Source organism: Rhinopithecus roxellana, chromosome 6 (assembly GCF_007565055.1).
Source record: "Rhinopithecus roxellana isolate Shanxi Qingling chromosome 6, ASM756505v1, whole genome shotgun sequence".
NCBI lineage: Eukaryota > Metazoa > Chordata > Mammalia > Primates > Cercopithecidae > Rhinopithecus > Rhinopithecus roxellana.
In genome coordinates, this window is record NC_044554.1 from 155,685,548 (window position 1) to 155,695,742 (window position 10,195).

The window sequence follows — 10,195 nt, forward strand, 5'->3', positions numbered from 1 at the left end:
GCTGGGACTACAGACAGGTTCATGCCATCATGCCTAATTAATTTTTTTAGAATTTTATTTTATTTTATTTTGAAACGAAGTTTCACTCTTCTTGCCCAGGCTGAAGTACAATGGTGCAATCCCAGCTCACTGCAACCTCCACCTCCCAGATTCAAGTAATCCTCCTGCCTCAACCTCTCAAGTAGCTGGGATTACAGGCACGTGCCACCACGCCCAGCTAAGTTTTGTATTTTTAGTAGAGATGGCGTTTCACAATGCTGGCCAGGCTGGTCTCAAACGCCTGACCTCAGGTGATCCACCCGCCCCGGCCTTCCAAAGTGCTGGGATTACAGGCATAAGCCACCATGCCTGGCCATTTTTTAAATTTTTTTTTGACACAAGGTCTCACTATGTTGCACAGGCTGGTCTTGAATTCCTGGTCTCAAGTGATCTTCCTAAAATTCCTAAAGTGCTGCAATTGCCAGCATGAGCCACCATGCCTGGTTTCATGTTCATTTCTTCTTGCTGCTGCAACATAGTTTGCAGTTTCCTAAATTTAGTGGCTTAAAACACTACAAATCTACCATCTTACAATTCTGGGGGCCAGAAGCCCAAACTAGGTTTATTAAGGCTAAAGTCAAGGTGTCAGCAGGGCTACATTCCTTTTGAAGGCTCTAAAGTGTACCCTTGGCTTTTCCAGCTTCTAGAAGCCATCCCCATTCCTTGGATCATGGCCCCTGACTCCATCTTCAAAGCCAGAAGTGAAGCATCTTCAAATCTCCCTCTCTGACCTCTGCTTACATCAACCACATCTCCTGCTCCAGTTCTGACTCTCCTCCCCTCTTTTTTTTTTTTTTTTTTTTTTTTTTTTGAGACGGAGTCTCGCTCTGTCTCCCAGGCTGGAGTGCAGTGGCCGGATCTCAGCTCACTGCAAGTTCCGCCTCCTGGATTTACGCCATTCTCCTGCCTCAGCCTCCCGAGTAGCTGGCTACAGGCGCCCGCCACCTCGCCCGGCTAGTTTTTTGTATTTTTTAGTAGAGACGGGGTTTCACTGTGTTAGCCAGGATGGTCTCGATCTCCTGACCTCGTGATCCGCCCGTCTCGGCCTCCCAAAGTGCTGGGATTACAGGCTTGAGCCACCGCGCCCGGCCCCTCTTTCTTTTATAAAGACCCTTGTGATTGCTGGGCATGGTGGCTCTCACCCATAATACCAACACTCTGGGAGGTCAAGGCAGGAGGAACACCTGAGGCCCAAAGTTTGAAACTAGCATGAACAACATAGTGGGACCCCACTTCTAGAAAAAAATGAAAACAAATGTTAGCTGGATGTGGTGTGTGCCTGTAGTCCCAGCTACTTAAGAAGCTGAGGTGAGACGATCACTTTATTTTTTTTATTTTTATTTTTATTATACTTTAAGTTCTAGGGTGCATGTGCATAACGTGCAGGTTTGTTACATATGTATACTTGTGCCATGTTAGTGTGCTGCACCCATCAACTCGTCAGCACCCATCAATTCATCATTTATATCATGTATAACTCCCCAATGCAATCCCTCCCCCCGCCCCATGATAGGCCCCAGTGTGTGATGTTCCCCTTCCCGAGTCCAAGTGATCTCATTGTTCAGTTCCCACCTATGAGTGAGAACATGTGGTGTTTGGTTTTCTCTTCTTGTGACAGTTTGCTAAGAATGATGGTTTCCAGCTGCATCCATGTCCCTACAAAGGACACAAACTCATCCTTTTTTATGGCTGCATAGTATTCCATGGTGTATATGTGCCACATTTTCTTAATCCAGTCTGTCACAGATGGACATTTGGGTTGATTCCAAGTCTTTGCTATTGTGAATAGTGCCACAATAAACATACGTGTGCATGTGTCTTTGTAGTAGAATAATTTATAATCCTTTGGGTATATACCCAGTAGTGGGATGGCTGGGTCATATGGTACATCTAGTTCTAGATCCTTGAGGAACTGCCATACTGTTTTCCATAATGGTTGAACTAGTTTACAATCCCACCAACAGTGTAAAAGTGTTCCTATTTCTCCACATCCTCTCCAACACCTGTTGTTTCCTGACTTTTTAATGATTGCCATTCTAACTGGCGTGAGATGGTATCTCATTGTGGTTTTGATTTGCATTTCTCTGATGGCGAGTGATGATGAGCATTTTTTCATGTGTCTGTTGGCTGTATGAATGTCTTCTTTTGAGAAATGTCTGTTCATATCCTTTGCCCACTTTTTGATGGGGTTGTTTGTTTTTTTCTTGTATATTTGTTTGAGTTCTTTGTAGATTCTGGATATTAGTCCTTTGTCAGATGAGTAAATTGCAAAAATTTTCTCCCATTCTGTAGGTTGCCTGTTCACTCTGATGGTAGTTTCTTTTGCTGTGCAGAAGCTCTTTAGTTTAATTAGATCCCATTAGTCAATTTTTGCTTTTGCTGCCGTTGCTTTTGGTGTTTTAGACATGAAGACCTTGCCCATGCCTATGTCCTGAATGGTACTACCTAGATTTTCTTCTAGGGTTTTTATGGTATTAGGTCTAACATTTAAGTCTCTAATCCATCTTGAATTAATCTTCGTATAAGGAGTAAGGAAAGGATCCAGTTTCAGCTTTCTACTTATGGCTAGCCAATTTTCCCAGCACCATTTACTAAATAGGGAATCCTTTCCCCATTTCTTGTTTCTCTCAGGTTTGTCAAAGATCAGATGGCTGTAGATGTGTGGTATTATTTCTGAGGACTCTTGTTCTGTTCCATTGGTCTATATCTCTGTTTTGGTACCAGTACCATGCTGTTTGGTTACTGTAGCCTTGTAGAATAGTTTGAAGTCAGGTAGCGTGACGCCTCCAGCTTTGTCCTTTTGACTTAGGATTGTCTTGGCAATGTGGGCTCTTTTTTGGTTCCATATGAACTTTAAAGCAGTTTTTTCCAATTCTGTGAAGAAAGTCATTGGTAGCTTGATGGGGATGGCATTGAATCTATAACTAACCTTGGGCAGTATGGCCATTTTCACGATATTGATTCTTCCTATCCATGAGCATGGTATGTTCTTCCATTTGTTTGTGTCTTCTTTGATTTCACTGAGCAGTGGTTTGTAGTTCTCCTTGAAGAGGTCTTTTACATCCCTTGTAAGTTGGAGTCCTAGGTATTTTATTCTCTTTGAAGCAATTGTGAATGGAAGTTCATTCATGATTTGGCTCTCTGTTTGTCTGTTACTGGTGTATAAGAATGCTTGTGATTTTTGCACATTAATTTTGTATCCTGAGACTTTGCTGAAGTTGCTTATCAGCTTAAGGAGATTTTGGGCTGAGATGATGGGGTTTTCTAAATATACAATCATGTCATCTGCAAACAGGGACAATTTGACTTCTTCTTTTCCTAACTGGATACACTTGATTTCTTTCTCTTGCCTGATTGCCCTAGACAGAACTTCCAACACTATGTTGAATAGGAGTGGTGAGAGAGGGCATCCCTGTCTTGTGCCAGTTTTCAAAGGGAATTTATCCAGTTTTTGCCCATTCAGTATGATATTAGCTGTGGGTTTGTCATAAATAGCTCTTACTATTTTGAGGTACGTTCCATCAATACCGAATTTATTGAGCGTTTTTAGCATGAAGGGCTGTTGAATTTTGTCAAAAGCCTTTTCTGCATCTATTGAGATAATCATGTGGTTCTTGACTTTGGTTCTGTTTATATGCTGGATTACGTTTATTGATTTGCGAATGTTGAACCAGCCTTGCATCCCAGGGATGAAGCCCACCTGATCATGGTGGATAAGCTTTTTGATGTGCTGCTGAATCCGGTTTGCCAGTATTTTATTGAGGATTTTTGCATCGACGTTCATCAGGGATATTGGTCTAAAATTCTCTTTTTTTGTTGTGTCTCTGCCAGGCTTTGGTATCAGGATGATGTTGGCCTCATAAAATGAGTTAGGGAGGATTCCCTCTTTTTCTATTGATTGGAATAGTTTCAGAAGGAATGGTACCAGCTCCTCCTTGTACCTCTGGTAGAATTCAGCTGTGAATCCATCTGGTCCTGGACTTTTTTTGGTGGGTAGGGTATTAATTATTGCCTCAATTTCAGAGCCTGCTATTGGTCTATTCAGGGATTCAACTTCTTCCTGGTTTAGCCTTGGGAGAGTGTAAGTGTCCAGGAAATTATCCATTTCTTCTAGATTTTCTAGTTGATTTGTGTAGAGGTGTTTATAGTATTCTCTGATGGTAGTTTGTATTTCTGTGGGGTTGGCGGTGATATCCCCTTTATCATTTTTTATTGCGTCTATTTGATTCCTCTCTTTTCTTCTTTATTAGTCTTGCTAGCAGTCTGTCAATTTTGTTGATCTTTTCAAAAAACCAACTCCTGGATTCATTGATTTTTTGGAGGGTTTTTTGTGTCTCTACCTCCTTCAGTTCTGCTCTGATCTTAGTTATTTCTTGCCTTCTGCTAGCTTTTGAATGTGTTTGCTCTTGCCTCTCTAGTTCTTTTAATTGTGATGTTAGAGTGTCAATTTTAGATCTTTCCTGCTTTCTCTTGTGGGCATTTAGTGCTATAAATTTCCCTCTACACACTGCTTTAAATGTGTCCCAGAGATTCTGGTATGTTGTATCTTTGTTCTCATTGGTTTCAAAGAACATCTTTATTTCTGCTTTCATTTCGTTATGTACCCAGTAGTCATTCAGGAGGACGTTGTTCAGTTTCCATGTAGTTGAGCGGTTTTGATTGAGTTTCTTAGTCCTGAGTTCTAGTTTGATTGCACTGTGGTCTGAGAGACAGTTTGTTATAATTTCTGTTCTTTTACATTTGCTGAGGAGTGCTTTACTTCCAATTATGTGGTCAATTTCGGAATAAGTGCGATGTGGTGCTGAGAAGAATGTATATTCTGTTGATTTGGGGTGGAGAGTTCTATAGATGTCTATTAGGTCCGCTTGGTGCAGAGACAAGTTCAATTCCTGGATATCCTTGTTAACTTTCTGTCTCGTTGATCTGTCTAATGTTGACAGTGGAGTGTTGAAGTCTCCCATTATTATTGTATGGGAGTCTAAGTCTCTTTGTAAGTCTTTAAGGACTTGCTTTATGAATCTGGGTGCTCCTGTATTGGGTGCATATATAGGATAGTTAGCTCTTCCTGTTGAATTGATCCCTTTACCATTATGTAATGGCCTTCTTTGTCTCTTTTGATCTTTGATGGTTTAAAGTCTGTTTTATCAGAGACTAGGATTGCAACCCCTGCTTTTTTTTGTTCTCCATTTGCTTGGTAGATCTTCCTCCATCCCTTTATTTTGAGCCTATGTATGTCTCTGCATGTGAGATGGGTCTCCTGAATACAGCAGACTGATGGGTCTTGACTCTTTATCCAGTTTGCCAGTCTGTGTCTTTTAATTGGAGCATTTAGTCCATTTACATTTAAGGTTAATATTGTTATGTGTGAACTTGATCCTGCCATTATGATATTAACTGGTTATTTTGCTCGTTAGTTGATGCAGTTTCTTCCTAGCCTCGATGGTCTCTACATTTTGGCATGTTTTTGCAATGGCTGGTACCGGTTGTTCCTTTCCATCTTTAGGGCTTCCTTCAGGATCTCTTGTAAGGCAGGCCTGGTGGTGACAAAATCTCTAAGTATTTGCTTATCTGTAAAGGATTTTATTTCTCCTTCACTTATGAAACTTAGTTTGGCTGGATATGAAATTCTGGGTTTAAAATTCTTTTCTTTAAGAACGTTGAATATTGGCCCCCACTCTCTTCTGGCTTGTAGAGTTTCTGCCGAGAGATCTGCTGTTAGTCTGATGGGCTTCCCTTTGTGGGTAACCCGACCTTTCTCTCTGGCTGCCCTTAAGATTTTTTCCTCATTTCAACTTTGGTGAATCTGGCAATTATGTGTCTCGGAGTTGCTCTTCTCGAGGAGTATCTTTGTGGTGTTCTCTGTATTTCCTGAATTTGAATGTTGGCCTGCCCTACTAGGTTGGGGAAGTTCTCCTGGATGATATCCTGAAGAGTGTTTTCCAACTTGGTTCCATTTTCCCCCTCACTTTCAGGCACCCCAATCAGATGTAGATTTGGTCTTTTTACATAATCCCATACTTCTTGCAGGCTTTGTTCATTTCTTTTTCTTCTTTTTTCTTTTGGTTTCTCTTCTCGCTTCATTTCATTCATTTGATCCTCAATCGCTGATACTCTTTCTTCCAGTTGATCGAGTCGGTTACTGAAGCTTGTGCATTTGTCACGTATTTCTCGTGTCATGGTTTTCATCTCTGTCATTTCGTTTATGACCTTCTCTGCATTAATTAGTCTAGCTGTCAATTCTTCCACTCTTTTTTCAAGATTTTTAGTTTCTTTGTGCTGAGTACGTAATTCCTCCTTTAGCTCTGAGAAGTTTGATGGACTGAAGCCTTCTTCTCTCATCTCGTCAAAGTCATTCTCTGACCAGCTTTGATCCGTTGCTGGCGATGGGCTGCGCTCCTTCGCAGGGGGAGATGCGCTCTTATTTTTTGAATTTCCAGCTTTTCTGCCCTGCTTTTTCCCCATCTTTGTGGTTTTATCTGCCTCTGGTCTTTGATGATGGTGACGTACTGATGGGGTTTTGGTATAGGTGTCCTTCCTGTTTGATAGTTTTCCTTCTGACAGTCAGGACCCTCAGCTGTAGGTCTGTTGGAGATTGCTTGAGGTCCACTCCAGACCCTGTTTGCCTGGGTATCAGCAGCAGAGGTTGCAGAAGATAGAATATTGCTGAACAGCGAGTGTACCTGATTCTTACTTCGGAAGCTTCCTCTTAGGGGTGTACTCCACCCTGTGAGGTGTGGGGTGTCAGACTGCCCCTAGTGGGGGATGTCTCCCAGTTAGGCTACTTAGGGGTCAGGGACCCACTTGAGCAGGCAGTCTGTCCCTTCTCAGATCTCAACCTCCATGTTGGGAGATCCACTGCTCTCTTCAAAGCTGTCAGACAGAGTTGTTTGCATCTGCAGAGGTTCTGCTGGCTTTTTGTTGTTGTTTTTTTTTAGCTGTGCCCTGTCCCCAGAGGTGGAGTCTACAGAGACAGGCAGGTTTCCTTGAGCTGCTGTGTGCTCCACCCAGTTCGAGCTTCCCAGCGGCTTTGTTTACCTACTTAAGCCTCAGCAATGGTGGGCACCCCTCCCCCAGCCTCGCTGCTGTCTTGCGGTTAGATAGCAGACTGCTGTGTTAGCAATGAGGGAGGCTCCGTGGGCGTGGGACCCTCCCGGCCAGGTGTGGGATATATTCTCCTGGTGTGCCCGTTCGCTTAAAGCACAATATTGGGGTGGGAGTTACCCGTTTTTCCAGGTGTTGTGTGTCTCAGTTCCCCTGGCTAGGAAAAGAGATTCCCTTCCTCCTTGCGCTTCCCAGGTGAGGCGATGCCTCGCCCTGCTTCAGCTCTCGCTGGTCGGGCTGCAGCAGCTGACCAGCACCGATTGTCTGGCACTCCCTAGTGATGACCCCAGTACCTCAGTTGAAAATGCAGAAATCACCGGTCTTCTGTGTCGCTCACGCTGGGAGTTGGAGACTGGAGCTGTTCCTATTCGGCCATCTTGCTCCGCCCCCCCGAGACGATCACTTTAGCCCAGGAGTTTCAGATCAGCCTGGGCGACATAACTAAATTTCATCTCTACAAAAATGAGCTGGGCATGGGTGACATGCAGGTGTAGTCCCAGCTACTTGGGAGGCTGAGGTGGGAGGATCACTTGAGCTCAGGAGGTCAAAGCTATAGTGAGCTATGATCACATCACTGCACTCCAGTCTGGATGACATGGGGAGATTCTGTCTCAAAAAAAGAAAAGAAAAGAAAAATATATTTGGTCTCTGTCCTTGGTTCCTGGTACAGAGCTTCTAACGCTTTTATAAAGACCTCAGTGATAGAGGTGATAGGAGCATCTTTTGTTTTAATATTTGGTCTTGGTCCCAGGTTTCTAACACAAGAGCCTCTAAGAACTCTGGGATCTCCAGCATGATAAGAACGTATTTGGGGATGTTGTTGAGATGAACGGGTGGCTGCAACCTCCTAGATTTCTTCAGGAGGAGGGCTGACTGCCAGAGGAAGCAACCAGATGATTAGAGGCTTGGAAGTTTCAGCCTCACCCGCTTAACTCCAGGAGGCAAGTGGGGCTGGAGATCGACTTAATCACCAATGGCCAAGGATTTTATCAATCGTGCTTGCATAATAAAGCCTCCATAAATACCCTGAACAACAGGGTTTGCAGAGCTTCCAGGGTTGCTGAACACAGGAAATGCTGGGAGGGTAGTATGTTCAACAGAGTACATGGGAGCTCTGTGCCCCTCCAAACTTACCTTGCCCTGGACATCTTTCTTTTCTTTTTTTTGAGAGAGTCTGGCTCTTTTGTCCAGGCTAGAGTGCAGTGGCACAGTCTCAGCTCACTACCAACCTAAGCCTCCCCAGTCCCCAGCTCAAGGCATCCTCTCACCTCAGCTTCCCTAGTAGCTGGAACTACAGGTGCACAACACCACACCTGGCTTTTTTTTTTTTTTTTTTTTTTTTTTGTAGAGACAGGTTTTCATCATGTTGCCCAGGCTGGTCTCAAACTCCTGAGGTTAAGTGATCTTCCCACCTCAGCCTCCCAAAGTGCTGGGATTACAGGCATGAGCCACCACATCCAGCATGTACATCTCTTTCACTGGCTGTTTCTGAGATGTATCCTTTACAATGAACCAGTAACAGGAAATGAACTGGCCCAATGCGGTGGCTCACATCTGTAATCCCAGCACTTTAAGAGGCTGAGGTGGGAGGATCGCTTGAGCCCAGGAATTTGTGGCCAGACTGGGCAACACAACAAGACCCCATTTCTACGAAAAATAAAAGAAATTAATTAGCCAGATGTGAGTGGTGCAGATGTGAAGTCTCAGCTAATAGGGAGGCTGAGGTGGGAGGACCACTTGGGCCCAGGCAGTTGAGGCTGCAGTGAGCTATGACTGCACCACTGCACACCAGCCTGGGCAATAAAATGAGACCCTGTCTCTCAGAAAAAAAATAAACTGTTTTGCTGAGTTCTGTAAACTGTTCTAGCAAATTACTAAACCCAAGAAGGCGATCATGGGAACCCCTGATTTGTGACAGGTTGGTCAAAGGTACAGGTGACAACCTAGGACTTGCCATTGGCATCTGAAATGAGGGTGGCCTCGTGGGACTGAGCCCCTCATCTGTGGGGTCTGTGCCAACTCCAGGTAGTGTCAGAATAAAATTGTGGGATATCCAGTTAATATCCAGAGCATTGGAGAATTTGGTGTAGAAACTCCACACACACATTCAGTCAGAAGTGTGTGAGGAGAGACAAACACGGGCTTTTCTTTCACCTGTCTACCCGCTTAACTGCATAGGAGAGGCAACACGTGGTGCTCATGAACAAAGCAAGTATTAAAGTCAGATCAGACCTGACATTTGACTCAGTCTTAATATCCAGGTGAGCCTGGGCAAATCAGTCATTATCCCTAAGTCTTCATCACTTCATTCATAAAATGGGGATAACTGTGGCACCTACTGGTGATTTTATGAGAACTAATGAAATACTATGCTTGGTGTTAGTGTGATCATTATAGCTATTCCAAACTATCTGGCAAGGACAGTGATGCATGATAACATCAACAGATTAGAAATTGTAATGAGGGCCGGGCGCGGTGGCTCAAGCCTGTAATCCCAGCACTTTGGGAGGCCGAGACGGGTGGATCACGAGGTCAGGAGATCGAGACCATCCTGGCTAACACGGTGAAAGCCCGTCTCTACTAAAAAACACAAAAAACTAGCCGGGCGAGGTGGCGGGCGCCTATAGACTCAGCTACTCGGGAGGCTGAGGCAGGAGAATGGCGTAAACCCAGGAGGCGGAGCTTGCAGTGAGCTGAGATCCAGCCACTGCACTCCAGCCTGGGCGACAGAGTAAGACTCTGTCTCCAAAAAGAAAAAAAAAAAAAAAAAAAAGAAATTGTAATGAGTTCTCTTGGCAAAATTCCATACAAGCAAATTACTGTCTCTCCAAAGCACTCCCACCACACTTAATTCATCATTCCCTGAACAAAATGTGCCATCTTCATTGTGCAGGTCTTTACAGTGCTGGTTTCCCTGCCTGGGCAGCTCACTCCATCCCATCCCAGCCCATTCCCCATCCCTCCACCTCCCCCTTCCCTCCCTACTCTCATACAAGTCTTCCTCATCTTTCAGGACCCGGCTTCAATATCACCTTAACTGGAAGCTTCTGTCACC